This window comes from Anas acuta, chromosome 2 (genome assembly GCF_963932015.1).
Source record: "Anas acuta chromosome 2, bAnaAcu1.1, whole genome shotgun sequence".
In the NCBI taxonomy this organism is placed as follows: Eukaryota; Metazoa; Chordata; class Aves; order Anseriformes; family Anatidae; genus Anas; species Anas acuta.
Window position 1 is genome coordinate 22,601,362 of NC_088980.1, and position 16,982 is coordinate 22,618,343.

Consider the following 16,982-nt stretch of genomic DNA (forward strand, 5'->3'; position numbering starts at 1 on the left):
ATTTGTTACTACATACAAAAGACAACTCAGATTAATGAACTACTAAACCAAGTGTTAATATTATCAATGTCCTGAATAAGAAACAGAAAACATCTTTGCTGGCCAAGAAGTGCTTGGTGAAATGGGCTGGTTCCCACTGCCCCAGAACAGATCCTGAAGCTTTTTGCTTCAGATTTTATTCCTTTTTGTGATGATGTTTTCCCTCTTGAATCCTTGAATTACTGCCTATCTCCATCTCAAAAATCTTACCTTTATCTGTGATTTTGTCTTTCTTATCTTGAAGAATTCCACCCTGTTATCTTTTTTTGCAGCTCTATCTGCAGTTTCCTCAGACGTCTAAGAGATGGTTATGCAGCTGTGCCTTGGATCACAGGTAGCTGAACACCTGTGGAAGAGAAACAGGAGGTTACAAAATCAAGTCATTACATATAAAGTATATAATAGTACTAATATTATGTCCTATACAGAACCCAAAGCTATTCATATTGACTTACTCCCTTCTACAATACTACCTAAAACTGCATTTAATAAATATTGCATTCTGTTCCATACAATTTGTGAAATGTTTGAATTTGCACAGGAAATTATGACAATAACATAGCAGCTAACCCTGTTGTTCAGTTTCTCCCTGTGAGCACAGAATTCCAAAGTTTTATTTACTCATCTGTTCTATAATTACAGTTCATCATGCACCTTATAAATCACAAAAATGAGGAGCAAAAGAGACCTCAGAATGGCATCCTTTCCATTCTCCTTCCTCCAGATCAGATCAACTATTCCAACTGTCATTCTTGACAGACACTTCGATTCTGTCACTCTATTGGTAGTTTCTAAAAACAAGCATGGAGACTTTTCAAAAACATCCAACATCTGAAGAGTTAGAAAGTTTTTGTGATGTCTAACCTAAATTTCTATTGATATATGTTAGACTTGTCACCCTTTTCCTAACCACAGCAAATATGAAGAATAATTTAGTTCATTCTGCTTCATAGTACCTTTAAAATTTTAATACTTCTTTCATAAGTGTTGTCTGTCCACTCTAGACAACAAACAAACAAAAATCCATTTCCTATAACTCTTCCTATATCTCTTGATATATCCTCTCCCTATATTTCTTGATAGTTTGTTTTATTGTTTTTGACATTGCTGTCCTCTGGACTCAAACTCTTTTTTTTTGAGGAAAGGTGCCCTGATTGGGAGACTTCCCTATTTCTTGCAAGTTTTCATTAAACACCTATCAAAATTATGAGGAGGCTTTCTTTGCATTAGGAGCAATGGCTCAGGCTTGTATTCACACCAAAAAGGTGTGTTTTTGTTGTTGTTGTTGCTGTTTTTCATGGGTATTCCTACAAACTTTCATCACAGTTTCTTTCTTCATTTCTCCAGGAATAAAAGTTATAAACAGAAAAATCTTTATTTCAAACATAGGGAAATATTTTTAATTTCTACAACTAATTTGACTTTGTGCTACAAAGTAGTTACTTATTTTACTTAACCTTGCACATTGAATTATGTTACCGTAGTGAAATGATGAAAAATAATTGCTTCTTTCAGTTAGTCTTGTGAGGGATGAATTAAGGCGCTATGACAGTGAAGCAAATGAACTTATACTGTAAGAAAAATGTGGTCCTATAAGCAATTGCATTCAGTTATACCATATACACACTGGTTCACAATCTCCAAATCTTTTAAAAAGTTGTACCCACAGACAGTAGGGTTAATGCTTCCTGTTACCAACTACTACTGCTTTCAGAGTCATACTGCCACAGTTCTTTACCCTTTGCATGCCATGACTGTCACACAACTCTGACAATGATTTGGGTAGATTCTTCAGGAAGATGCCAATTATGATATCAAGATGTGCCTGCATGTGATCACTTTGCAGTAAATAGTGCTAAATTATTAACCATTATGGTGCTAAATTATTAACACTGAGGAATTAACTCATCAGGTCTTCATCATATATAAGTATATGATATTTCTGTATATAATATAAGAATAATATAATGTATAGAATATATAAGAATATAATTTATTTTTGTATAGAACATATAAGAATATAAGGTATTTCTTATATAATATAAGATTTCTGTATACTGTGACCAGACACATTTGGGCTACAATTACTGAGGAGGCAATTATCCATAGTCATTCTATTGAACCAAACTAGATACTTCACTGTCCAGTTAATTTATCCGCATCTTATCTCAGCTTCCCATTTTCCTCATTCCATGAGGGTTCATTAATCTTAATTGCCATGAATTTATTTCCTAAAGTCCTATCAGATGGCTAATTGGAACTCCTTATCTTTCCTCCTCTCAGGCATAAGCTCCTGGTTTGCTTGTAGCTTTAAGCCGTCTTTAGTCCAGGATCTGTCAACAGCTGATACTGGTGGCAGAGAGAATGGAAAAAGAGGGTCAGGAAGAAGCAAGCACATTGACATTGATCCTAAAGAAGATACATTTATCTGATTTTACTCACTACAACTGCTAGACTCCCTGCAGACTGGTTGTTTACCAGGTATCTTTTTCATTTTCTGCTTCTATTTCCTATACAATATTATATAAGAGATAGTATTTCTTATGCATAAAGAAATACACATTATGGAGTGTGGCTCATCTTTGATACTGAAAAATGTTTTCTTCACAGAGACACAAAAATGCCCAAGACTCATAACTTACTCTGGTTTCTACTCTGCTTGAATTATGATAAATCTATTCCCATACTACAGACAGATCATCTCTTTCGTAGGCCATAGTTCTTCAAGTCATTTGTGAGCACTATTCAGGTTTCCTCATTATTGGCCAAACATCACACAGAGAGGGCAGCTGCATAGCATCTAGATGTCAGTTTGTGATAGCTGATCTGGTTTATCCTATATGTTTCATATGTTTTAGATGACAGAAAAGTTGTCTCCCTAAGACGGTAAATATTAATTCACACCTCTCTTAGATAAAAAAATAAAATGAATGGCAGTCCTAGAAAAACTCCTAAAAATCATTTATTTACTGTCTTGTCTTCACAGCAATCACTTCAGGTGTTTATTAAGCAACCACCTTAGGGTACTACATATAGAGGTTAATGTAATTTCATTAATACCTATACAATATTAACTTTATTATTTTATCTAAACATTTCCTAAACTATTTTCTTACCTACTAAAAATGCCATTTTAATGGTTTTGATTTTTTTTTTTTTGGTTGGTTGGTTGGTTTGGTTTGTGTTTTTTATTTTATTTTATTTTATTTTATTTTATTTTATTTTATTTTATTTTATTTTATTTTATTTTATTTTATTTTATTTTATTTTATTTTTTTCCAGTTGAATTTCACTCCAGTTCTGACAAGCTGGCACATCGCAAATTCAGTCTGTACAAGGCATTCTGATTCCAACATGGTTTATTGCTCTACTCCTAAATATTATCCATATCAAAAGTTCCATTTCCCATGTATTTCTCACTGATACTTTATTAGACTTCTGCCCTACAAATCATTACTTTTTTTTCTTAATCATTTATTACTTATCTCAAAGTAATGAAATAAGTAATAATTTTTTATATTTTGTATAAAAGCAACATATCATATTAAACCACAACATGTTCAATAAAATTAGCAAAAGTGATAAGTATGGCCAAATTCACAGAGAAATAGTGGCAAGATGCCCAGTAAACAGCAGAAAGAAACAATTCAAAGTAAAGAACAGATATGAAGTATTTAACTAATCAGTAAGTCTTGGGGGTCTTCCCCAGGGCTTCCCCTTCCCTGTGAGAACTGTGAAATCATAAGATGATTTCTGGTCTACTTCCTAGACAGAACGGGAGATGGAGACCCCAGGGCAGAGCCAGAAGGACTGGGGGATGGCTCCACAAACAGTTGGTGTTCACAGAAGCCTCGAGGCTTAGGATGGTGTTTCGGCACCATCAGAGGCACTTGAAGGAATGTAGCCATCCCTGCTCGTGTCCCATTACCTCACCCTTTGCTCTGTACACTTCCTGCTCTCTGCCTCAACCCTGACTCACCCACTCTCTGCCTAGTTTATATTCTACTTGCACACGGTGACATGACACTGGGTGAAGGTCATGACATTAGAAGTAATTCCTTGATTTCCTTTTATAGCCAGACACAAATAATGAATGATTAACAGCTCTTCCTGACTAAAAAAAGATGTTCAGAGCAGCCCTGCTTGCTATTACCACCATTCATGGAAAGCAAATGATTTGTTCAGTACCCAGCAATGCTTCGGGCAGCAACTCTCAGCTCATTTGAGGACCTTTGCCAAACTGAGATATCAGCTATGGTAAGAGGAGGCCTCTATTCCTCGCCTTCAGTCTGTCTGTGCCTGGCACACTAGGAATGTTGTTCCAGTAGAAATCAGGCATCCTAAGGCCCATGATCCTCAGGATTCATGGGTTCCACCTGTGGGCAAGGTATTACTGAATGCTGTACAGATTCCTCAGAGGGAGAAACCTCTGAGGGACCTTGTATTGTCAATACTATGAAACAGAACTGTATTAACCTTAAAGAATTTAGAAAGTGAATGTTTTAAACTACTTTACATTTAGTAAGTATCTTGGCATTCAGTAGCATGCAAACAAAGCCTTTTGTCTAACCACTGGAGAAAATAATCTTGTAGTGATTCCATGTTACATGGCATTTGCAGTAGACATTACAGCATTCTGCATGGTGCCCAGGAATAGTTTTATTGCTAGGTTATTCCAGCCCCAAGAGATGATAGATGATTTCTGCAGGCATCACTCACAGCTGGTGAGCAGTTCATGAAGAAGTCCAATGTGCTGGCAGATAAAAGTAGGTGTGTCTAGGACAGGGCCTGGTCCTATAGCCACCACTGAGTCCACAGTGCTGAGTGCACAGTGGAAGAGAACACATCTGCCTGGGTCATTTGTGAAACACCTTGCCAACATGTTGGCAAATCTGCCTACTCTTGTGTGTGACAGGACCGGGGAGAATTTCTGACACACCAACTGAATTGTCCAAATCTAACATGTGTGAAACCATATGTTTACAAGTAAAAAAATATATATATTTCGGAATGGTTACAGTGGTACTTCACCTTGGTGCAAATACACATGTGACTAACTCTTTCTGAACACTGTTGTGGTGGGTCACTTCACAGGACAGAATTACCACCTATTTTCATGTTTCAGGTAGAATGAACTGTTTAAGGTCTCTCAGAGAAAGTACACATATGTTGGGAATTGGCACAAAGGGCGTGGACATGAGTCCGTGGAACAATTGTTCGATCTAAGCTTGCTTTAAGCAACCAGGAGTAGGCCTTAGCAAATCCCATGGCCTGCCGTAGCTGAGCAAACCAAGCTACCAGGGCAACTATGAGAAGTTCCCACGACAGTGTTCCCACATCGCCCAATTGAGGAATTCAGAAAAATATTGTTACCAGCAGCTGGCTTCAAGGACAAGGTCTACGTGACCACTAATCACAAGGGGGTTGTTTTCTTGCAGGTGGGGTTGTTTTCTTGTAGTTGTTTGTCTGAGTGCTTTTGACCAATAATTGTGTGTGAAACACTGTCCGCCCTTGTTAAGTTCACTATAAAAGTTAGGCTATTCGGGCAATAAAATGGAGCATGATCTGACTCTACTGGTGTCTGTCGTGCTTTTGGCCATGCTTCCTCTAACACACATACAAGCTTCTATAAGGCCTAAATATGAAAATAAGCCTATAGCATCATGACTGCCTGAATGGTCTTTTCATGCACTGGGATTTAGACTAGGCAAGTACACTTAATGTGTTACAGAGTTCATCTTGTTTCACTGACCTCTGGTACACACTCAGTCAATTTCCTCTGGTTCACGGGAGCTTTAAGATCGGAAAGCAGAATGATGACTATTCCAAGTTTTCATAGTAAAATGTTCCCCATAAGCATTTTAACCCTGGGAATGGGTCAAAGCTATCCCATCTTCTTTAAAGGGGCCACAACTATGGCAGTGATCAAAACACGTTTGTTCAAGCATGATACTAACAGCAGTGTTTCATCCTGCCAATGGTAAACTAAGTAAGGTTGTAATGTGATCCACTCCTCCCAGTGGATCACATGGATAAAGATAAGGGACTTGATTGTCATGCCATAAAATATGAGTCACAGATGTGTTAAACAATGATAAGAGATAGAAGAAAGCAACAATGACACTCTTCACTGAGGAAAATTGTCTTTCTTCTTAATATATATTTATATGAATGTCTGTATTTTATAATTTATGAATATATATATATCTAAAAGGTGGTGAACAATAGAAAAAATAAATGTGTATATATATCTTCAGTGCCAAGAAAATATGAGTAGAAATAACAAGTAACGTTATAAAAACCCTCTCTTGTGAATCAACTTTGAATTGGATGATGATAAAGGTAGTCAGACTTTTGTCTCTCTTTAGATCTGGGTATATAATACTAGCCTAATGACTTTTAAGAGTAGGTCCTCGCAGTTCTTGATACCTAGGTTTGCTTTACAGTTTTGCAGTGAGCCCTTTATTAAGCTGAAGACAGGTCCAGAAAGGTATTCTGTACAGATGGATTTCTGCACACCCAGAGAGCCCTTTTACTCCAATAACAGTCAGCCAGGACACAGCTGTCCATTATTCAGAGCAACATACATAATGAATATGCTAACATTTCTCTATCCAGCATTAATAGCAAGAATATATTGAAAACTCAGTCCCCAACTTTCCTCCTGAAAATTCATGTTACTATGAAAGCAAAATAGGCTTCTGTGAACCAGCTGCAGAATTGGAACAAAACCAGTAGTAAAAACAGACTCCCACACTGTCTAATCCTGCTTGGTTGTGTTGTTCCTAAAACTTGGGATAAGATAACAATAACAATCTACCTGACTGCAGCACAAACAAGAGTAATAGTTTAAACCCTGAGGGCACTAAATTCAGAAACTTGCGTAATGTGGCTTGTGGAACTTGAGGATTAGCCGGTCTTGACTAGTAAATACTGAACACCCCTAAAAAGTGCTGCATCAGAGTGGAATGTGATCATCTGCTACATGGCAGGAAGAACCTCCTGCAAGAAATGTAGTAGGTGAATGTCTCAGAATAGACATTCTGAGTATCTGAGCACTGAAAGAAGGTTTGGCTAGTATATTATTCCACCTTGAATGACACTATAACATTGTGAAGTCCTATGTATTCTGGAAAAAATATTTGAATTGGTATATGGACATCTACCTTGGACAGTATCCTTGGAGATAACAGAATCACAGTACCATTAAAGTAGCAGTCGTACAAAGGTTAAGCCAGCAAGAATAATGCAAGGACCTGTGAACTGATGGTACTTAGGAACATGGTTTATTGGGTAATAATGGTGATAGGGGGATGATTGGACCAGATGATCTTGGAAGTCTTTCCCAACCTTAATGATTCTATCAGTCTATAATGGAAGGAGCTGCAAATTTGGCAATGGGCAAATGGGCAAGGTGATGGAGAGAAGGAATGCAAGGAAAGCTCAGTTCTGTGGACCTGAAGCAGGTTTGTACATACTGTAATTTTCAGAAATATGGTACTTTGGAAACAGAGCCTCCATTTAAAAGTAAAGTTCAAATGAAACAGAAAAGCAAAACCAGATGCCATTATGGAATTAGCTCTCTTTGTACAAAAAAAAGATGCATAAGAGCAACTGCAAAACAGAACAAAATAAAAACTTCCCTTATGGAGCACCAATGGGACTGCAGGAGAGCAACAAGGTGAAATTGAAGAAAAAGAGGCAAAGATACAAGACAACAGGATAGAATCCATAAATTCTTTGATGGTTTGCTTTGCCAAACTAAAGAAGAAAGATGAAGAGGAAGAACAAAACTACAGAACATGATGAATGCTTCTCACTGCATCTTCTCCCCCTTTCAGCAACAAAGACTAGGGACAGTCTGCTGTCTACCCGTGCCCTGCAGATATTGCAATATTGCCAATGGGAATGGCCAATTACTACATTAGTGCTGGATGGTCATGGAAAGAACCCTAACTACCACTATAGTTATGATGTTCATTGATACCACAGTAAGAAACACTTTCGTAATAAAAGTAGTTCCAGCTTCAACTCAGAGAAGGGGAAAAATGATAAATGTTGTTTCATATGCATGAAAGGATGTTCAAGCACCTGTAACTGAGATTTCTGCCTGCAGTGAAATAGCTGCCAAGTTCAGGAGTACAAGAGTTCTTTCTGAGGATAGGAATGGGAGTATCCCTCTTGTAAGCAGCAGGGAATTATTGGCACTGCCTCGCTGAAACAAAATGCGTTAGCTACAGATTTTGCTACGGATGTTTCTAGAATTGGTGCTGACCAGTGGGAGGTAAGGGTGGAGTGATTCCTGCAAGTCACTGATGCTTTGTTATTAAGAATCCGGAGGAAGTAAAAACAGTAGATATTTGGGTAACAGAATTTCCTCAAGTTTTGTATGTCTGTAAATTAAAATGTGGAAAAATAGAAGTTGTGTATTAACTGAAGGTCCAGATCCTTCTTCACAATGAAAAAAATATCAACACCCACAAGGAACAGAGGAAGGGCTCCAGCCCACCATCTACAGCTTACTGGAAACCAAGGTGCTAATGCAAAGACCTAAATTTTTAACTCTGCATTTAGCCCAGTGTTAAAAGCAGAGGAGAAAAAAAAAAAATAAATAAGCCTAATGGTGGATTTTAAATACTTAAATAAAGCACTAAGAAGAATATCTCAGTGACATTTCATTACTGACTTGGCCAATGTTTTCTTTGCAATTCCACTAGCTGATCAAAGCTGGTAAAAATAAGCACGTACCTGGAAAGGAAAGCAACATTGTTTTATTCAAGTACTGCAAGACTTTCAAATCAATATATCGAATGTGGATGAAATTATCGTTAAAATGTGTTACACCGTATCATAGATGGATATGTTGGTACATGGAAAAACTGAAGTGAAAGTAGAGGAAACTACATAAGAGGCAGGCAACATTATTCAAAACCCAGGCTTTAAAGTTAATAATCAAAAACTCACAAAACTCAGTTGGTACAATCTGAGGTGAAATATTCAAGAATAGTATTAGATCAGGAAAGGAGGACAACAGTGGTATCATCAAAGGGTAGAACTGCTCGTGAGAGTCCCCACCCCCACAGTAATTAGTGTAGTAGACTGAGTTTCACAATTGGTTAAGTTCTCATGAGAACATCCTTACATTTGATTAGTGGCTTACTGATTTCTGCAAACTAGTGAAGAAATATCACGAATGAGAACAGAAGGAAGAACAGCAGAGCAAAACCACACCAGTTCAGAGCCCGGCTGTGGGCTACATGCATTATTATAAGCTGTTTCATATTCAGCTAACCGCTACTGATCTAGATCTCAGGACCCTACTATTTCAAGAACACAAAGCAATAAGAAGCAAGATACAGCCTTTGTTTTGAGAGTCTTAAGATCAGTGGGAAAGAAATTTACTCCATATGAAAAGACAAGTTTAGCACTGGCATAGGCACATGAGCTTACGGAATATATCTCTAGGTGCTGTTTTGCAGTAGTACCTATCACAGGTGCTCTGCTAAAGCACATAATCACTGGAAAAGTACAAACCAGACATGTATCAAACCTGAGGTTAGCTAGATAGACACTTAGTTTCATAAACTAAGAACTTTCTGTAGAAGACAACAAGGTTTTAGCACCAGCCCTATATGGTCCATTAACCAGTGGAAGAGTGTAAAGTGCCCTTTACTTCTTATGTGTTGCTTACCTGTCAAGTGCTTTCAGATAAAAGCTCTGTTGCTGACTTTGTGCCACAGAATATTCAGCATGGTTCATGGATGGGTCCGGTTTTTATTGGAAACTTGGAAAATCCTTTATAAGATATGCGGCAACTCATAAAATACAGAGGAGTTGGCTTCCTTCTGCAGAGTAGCTCTGCAGAAGCAGCGGAGCTAATGAGCTCTGCAAACAATGTTAAAAGAGAAATCTAAAGGAAATGACCTAGCTTTGTACGTAGTGTCAGACTGGGTATATCCAGCTTTAACTATTTGGCTACCAATTTAGAACAAAAATTACCTACAAACACAGGATTTTAATCTGGGAGTCTACCAGTTTAAATCACAGCCTGACCACAGTTTCAAAACAATAACAAACCAACCAACCAACCAAGCAAAAAAAAAAAAAAAAAAAAAAAAAGGAGAGGAAGAAAAATGTGGAGCTCACGTAAAAAGCATACCAAAAGGAAAAATATAGACGTAGAGAAGTTGGTGTATGTAGTAAAGCAGATGCCCTTCCTAAGGTTGTGGTCATCCCAATAGGTATAAACTTTGAAGAAACAGCAATTCTGAAAACAAAACAAAGAAAATAGTACAAAGTAAGTTATCAAAGATGTAGCCACTTTAAGAGATGCAAATGAGGGAATTGAGGGGCGATCACCCCTAGAAGCTAGGAGATGGGTGAAGCACAGAGGGGGGTTATACCTTCTAAAAATGACCAGTGTGGTATGGGCAGATAAACACTTGCAGATGGAGAACATTATATACACTTCAGGCAGATTTATTTCAATAAGGGCATGAACAAAATCATTTAGGGGCAGCTCAGATGCAAAAAAGAATGGTAGAGGATGGCTGGCTGGCCTAACGTTAAAACAGATGGGCACACAATTGCTTAACTCTTGCGATGGTAAATACCCCACTTGGAGGAAAAAGAAAAATATCACTAAAATATTTGAGAATTCAAGAACCACATGCTAAGATACAAATTGAGTACAGTAGACCACAGCTCAATCACAGCTTAAGTCTCAGCTCAATCCCACCTACTATGCAAAATGGTATTAAATATTGTTTGCTAGTACTGGATCCACTGACAAAATGGACTTGAGACAGCACCAGTACAGAAAACTACTGCAAAGCCTACCACAGTGCAGGTGTCTAACACCATATTTTCCAGATGGGATTTAAACCAATAAATTGCTTTGGAGCAAGGAACATATTTCCCAGGGGAAAATTCCTGAAGGAATTATGTGGAGGCTTAGGAATAAAACAAAGGTTCCAGATTTGCTGAGAACTCCTAATTCAAGGTGAGCTGAATGAACCAATGGAACTATAAAAATAGTGTTAGGCCAAATGGAGAAAAGTTACAGAAAAGTTTGGGATACTGCATCACCTTGGCATTTTAATGGCCTGTGAGCCATAACTTCTCACAAGTTCACGTGATTTAGAAGTATGCCTGGGAGGAAAAAAAAATAAATTGAATGGCAGCCTAATGTTTTAAGTGAGGAACGGATACAGGCCCTAAGCAAACATTGGAAAGAGGTTAATGTTGTTATAGCAACTCAACTGGGAAGAAACACTCAACGCATGGATAAACAAACAGGGACAAACCACTACTCTGCAGAATGGCAAGTAGGATGGAAAATAATGTTCCATATTTATGGAACATTATATTATACAACATAAACAGTAAATGGGATAGACCAGCTCCAATTATAAATAAAGCAGGACCTTAAACATATGACATAAAACTCCAGAACAGAAAAATACCTATATAGTTCCAGGTTTAATGTTATTATGGAGAGGTGAATGAGTTAATGAAAAGGAATGATGTTATATTATAAATGCTGCTATTAAAATTTAACAGTAAAGATGTATGTGACATCTCACCAAAGTCATTATCAGTGGAAAGTCTATTAAAAGAAGCATAAATTAATTGCTAGTCTATGTCTCAGTGTGGTTTATGTTTATTTTATTAGATTAAAAAATGTGAATATTTATGTTACATGGGAACAGTAGGAACACTTCTTTTTATTGATAGCAGACCATAACTCTAGTGGCAATGGAAATGTTTCTTTTTTCTTTTTTTTTTTTTTTTTCCTTTTTCTCCCCCCCCCCTCTTTTTTCCCCTTCTCTCTTTTTTTTTTTTCTCCTTTTCTTCTTTCTTCTTTTAATCAGAAACCATATGACCTTTGGACGCACATCTCCATTACTTTAAAATTATGGGAGGTAAGTGTGAAACTAATCACAGAATCTAATTCATACGAATTCACAATTTGAATTCACTAATTCACAGAATCTATGCTCTGTGAAGTCAAGAATAATCTTATGAGGTTAACAGATGTCTCTGATTTTAAGAGATCATATTTTGGGTGGATGAAGCAAGATACAAATTTAACCTGGAAATTTTATTTCAGCTTACTTGGCTGGAAATCAAAATAACCTGCAGTAATTGTGTTGAAACCTGAACAACCACACCAAATGAAATATGAGTGAAAAACACCAGAGATGGTTAAACCAACTACGAAAGTCAGAAGTAAAGCAGAAACTGGAACAAAGAAACAAACAAACAAACAAAAGTCAGAAGTGTCGGTCATAGACTTTTGTTACTCATGTTGCTTTAATTTTTAAACCAAAGATTCTACTCCATTCATTAAAGGGACATTTGTAGCACTGACCCAGAAACGGATCCCATATACTTGAGTGCAACATTCCAAGAGAGATGACGGATACCATTTAGGAGAGAGTAGAAGCTGAGACTCAAATTTTAGACTCCTTTAAACTTTGCCTAGTAAGCTATCAAACTTGGGGCATATTGTATGCAATATTAAAAAACATGAAGTCATATAATCTTGACAGTTATTTACCTAAGAGTTACTAGTGTCATATGGGAATCTAAATGTGGATAGCATTAGCAAAACTATTAGCTTTATAGAAGAAAAAGTACTGGAATTGGAAAGTGAAAGTGGTATTAACATTGTTTTCAGCTTATACTTGGACTCAACCATCAGTTACAGAAACTACTAATAGCACAGTAGATTCTGGGAGCAGTAATCACCAACACACAAGTTATGGGAAAACCAGCACATGGGGTGGCCTAAGTTTTAACCACTGAAATGGGATTGAACTGCAATTTTAGGAGAAGTGAAGATACCATACAGGAGACAGAGATGGTTACAAGGCAGAATAGCTATTGTCTGAAGTGATACTTCATTCAGTTCATTAGAAGCTAAGTATCATTAGTGACAGCATATTAACAAATTTGGAAAGGTACTGTAAGAAATGGGGTTGTAGACATTAAGGCCTATCCTACTGGAATGCGGTCTGAAGGTATCCCAACTCCCCCCAAATAAAAACAGAATATTACTCCTGCAATAGCAATCACTACTTGTATGTGGAGCCAATTAGCAACAATTCTAGGGTCTATGATAACAGATATATATGGATACCTGCTGTTTTTGTTTGTTTGTTTTTCTGCATTTTAATAGAAATAGCCAGAAAACAGAGCTCCATGTAGAAAAAATAAGTGTGTAACATTTCTCATCTATCCAATTTAAGCATTTGCAATGCTTACCTGTATCACACACCAACCAGGGTTCAGCCAGAATTGTAACACTCAGAACACTACCAACTTGGGATTAACTTGAAAACATTATAACAAAAACATCAGAGAATCACAGCAAATAGTGCAGGAAGCTAAAAAAAAAATCACAATAATGAATAGGCACCAGGCAGGAAAAGGTCATGTTATTTTAGAGAATCAACAGCCACCAAGATCAGGAAAAGACACAGAAACCCTGACCGTGCCACAACATTTTTAGAAGATAGTCAAGTAGAGGTACAAGAATCAGGTGTTATTTTAAGTGTTAATCATTATCTTCTTTAACTGTTTTTTTTTTTTTTTTTTTTTTTTTTTTACAGGCATTGAGTTTCTATCCCATCATTGACGGGAGCATTAACCAAAGGGATAGAGACTTGCAAAGGGATAGAGACTTGTGATATACCTTCACAAGAGAGATACAGAAAAGCATTTGCAAGTCATTAAATCAGTAAAATAAGAACAAGTTCTAACCTTAGAAATAATTTAAACTATAGTGGTAGCAGATCCTCTGCTTGTTTGGAGGAGCAAAGGAGTAAGGAATATAAAGACATCAGAGATCAGCAAGGAAGAAAAGGGAGAAAAGAGTCATCCACTTCAGTTCTGTCCTTACTGAAAAGCTCTCAGGTCTGCTCACTTCAACATCAGTGATTCAGGCCTTCAAGAAGCACAGCATTCAATACAGCATACACGCATTCAGTTGCAACAAGGCGTATAGTGTCCCTGGATGTACAGGGAGAATATCAAGATTTGAATTGCACACCCGTGGAAAAAAAAAGTTTCATTTTTATTGCTTATTGCCTTATCAAATGAGGCCACCAAGTGGCAAAGTAAATATTAAAGACACAAAGAAAAAGTGCAATACCTTATAATAACTTTAGAATGTGCATGAAGAATAATCACAACAAGTGAACACTGATTAAACTTTATTTTATATGCCCTGACATAAAGTAGTGATCACATTTACAGTCTGTAAGTATAGCTTTCAAAAGCTGGCTTCCAGTATTTAAGCCATGATACCTTCAGATACCACATTCCTATTCATTTCAGGTAAGCAACCTAAAACTAAATTGCAGCAAGTTAATGAGTTAAACCCATAGGTTTAAATTTACATCCCTCCCGTCCTGAGTCAGAAATAGGCTTCATATTTCAGTGGCTGAAGTGATTGTTTTTTCTTGGCCAATTCTACTCTGATTGCGTTGTTTGGTAGAATTCAGGTCTTGTTTTTATTCTCCTGTCCATGACTGTTGCCCAAGTATGCTCTATAGAGGCATATGGTATTCCAGTTTCCTCAGCTCCTTCTACCCATTACAAAGAAATCCATATCAGTAGGAAGCCAGAAAAAGAAGGCAAGTGGAAGTCCATCTTCTGAAACACCTTCAAGCCTTTCTTTTTAAGGATCCTGTACAAACTTCATGCATGACTTAAGAATAAGCAATAATGATGAAGAATAAAATCCATCTACAAATAATCTGACAAATTTACTGATTCTGAGAATTCACATAGGAAATAGTGAGTTGCAAAAGCATGACTAGAATTACAAATGGTACCTAGCAGGTTTCAGTACAATAATAAAATATATACTGCATTACAAGCAATTTGTTTTCCTTCTTTTAGCTGAAGAAGTCTGATTTGATATCTTGCTATCAAGTCCATTTTCTCCTACTGCAAATAACAGTACTGACAATTTGTGGATTAACCCCAGTAGGCAGCTAAGTCCTGCTTCTGCACTATTCTTTGCAGTGGCATGGGGAAAGAGAATTGAACAGGCAAAAAAATAAATTAAAAAAAAAAAAAGTTGCGGCAAAGACCATTTAATAAGTGAAGCAAAGCAGTACAGGCAAGCAAAACAAAATAAAGCATTTATTCACCACTTCCCATCAGCAGGCAGACTCTCAGCCATTTCCAGGAAAGTCAGGCTTCATCACCTAACGGCTACTTGGAAGACAGGCTCCATAACCACAAATGTCTCCCCTTCTTCAACCTCGCCCTGAGATTTTATTGCTGAGCACGACGTCACGTAGAGTGCTACATCCCTTTGGTCAAATTGGGTCAGCTGTGGAGCTGTGTCCCCTCCCACCTCTTCGCCCACCCACAGCCTACTTGCTGGGGACAGCGTGAGAAACCGGGGAAGGCCTTGATGCTCTATAAACACAGTCAGCAATAGCTAAAACATTGATATGTTACCGACACTGTTTTGGTCACAAATCCAAAACACAGCCTACAGGCTGCTATGAAGAAAATTAACTCCATCCCAGCCAGGCCCAGTAAACAGCTCTATAGCGTGTTTGTTCAAGCAGAACTGAACTTTGTAAATATTTAAGTTGTGAAGAACTTGAAGAACTGAAGTTCTAAATTTGCAGAGTGCTAAAGACACAACCTCGCTGAGAATGAAATGAAGTCTGACTTATCTTTCAGTGTGTTTATGCCATCAGAAAATAATTACAGTAAATTAATTGTGTCAAGTTTGAGTGGAGAACACATCAGCGCCTTTTTGATCATAAATATCCTTAATAGAACTTTTGCCATTTCAATTACACAAACAATCTACTTATAAGGCATCTTTGTATTGTCTGAAACCCAGTAAATCTGGAGAAACACTTTTGAACCTTTTAAAGATGTAATAAAGACATTGCTGTCCATAAATCTAAATGGATGTTAACTACTTTATGTGCCTCACTGCTGCTATATCAGAGCTGCTGTATTGATATAACAAGACTTCGGTAATACAGTTTGTGAATGATTAGTAACAATAAGTAATGCAGTCCAGCGTCACATGGTTAAAATTAAATAGGTGTTAGTTCCCAATGTTTTTGTTTGTCTTGTTGTTAATATACTTTTCAGAATAACTCTTTACTCATGCCCATGCTTTATGGAGACTGCCTTCTAGGAGAAGTCACATATGCTGGGCTCACACATGACTGTTGTTATGTTACTAATGTTTTAAGGCTAATGACAGCATTAGAGGCTACCACTTGAATTCTGTACATCACCTCACACAGATGTAGTGTTGTCATTCATATGGTGCATTCATGGTATGCATTTTGTATTCAGAAAATTTAGAGTTGGAAGTACTCTTTATTAAAAAAAATGTAGGAATAGTTCTATGACAATTATCAGACATGAAACAAAATGGTTTCAGCTAGAAGTGACTGATGGAGATAATTTTTTCCTGCTCAGAGCAGTGTGAACTTTGAAATTAGACAGGGGCATTCAAATTCATCATCTGGATAAGTTTTAAGTATCTTCAGGCCAAAATTCTACCACCTCTTTGATCAATCTGTTCCAATGTTTGAATGTCTTAGCTGTCAATATTTTTTCCTAGGATGGAAAATAATATAAGCAGCTCCCTTGTTGCAGCTTACAACAATTGCCCTTTGACCATTTGTTACACACATCTCAGAAGCCCCTAACTGTTTCCTCTATCCTCCTGTTCTCCCATTAAGTAGCTGAAGACAGTAAGGTTTTCCCTTAGCCCATTTTCTTAAGCAAAAAAGAAAAAGAAAGAAAAAAAAGAAAAAAAAAAAAAGCTCTCACATACTCTTCATATCTCTTCATACAGCATGTGCTTTAGCACCTTAATCATCTTGGTGGCCCCCAGTATAACAATGTCTTCCCTACACAGAGGAACCCAACTAGATGCTATTTTG

General features: G+C 37.2%; 1 protein-coding gene across 5 annotated transcripts in view; it reads right to left on the reverse strand.

The window, feature by feature from the left end:
- Positions 1-15,218, reverse strand: part of LOC137852289 (ATP-dependent translocase ABCB1-like) — a 54,724-nt gene extending 39,506 nt beyond the window's left edge. For 2 of the 5 annotated variants that reach the window (XM_068673879.1, XM_068673874.1), the window contains exons 1-2: positions 9,731-9,915; positions 250-385 (exon numbers count right to left, since the gene is read on the reverse strand). The gene's annotated coding sequence lies outside the window, so the exon portion shown is untranslated. Of the gene's footprint in view, positions 1-249; positions 386-9,730; positions 9,919-10,198; positions 10,307-13,308; positions 13,351-15,203 lie in introns of those variants that run through there. The other 3 variants (XM_068673877.1, XM_068673876.1, XM_068673880.1) reach the window with 3 other exon arrangements.
- Positions 15,219-16,982: the final 1,764 nt, after the last annotated feature.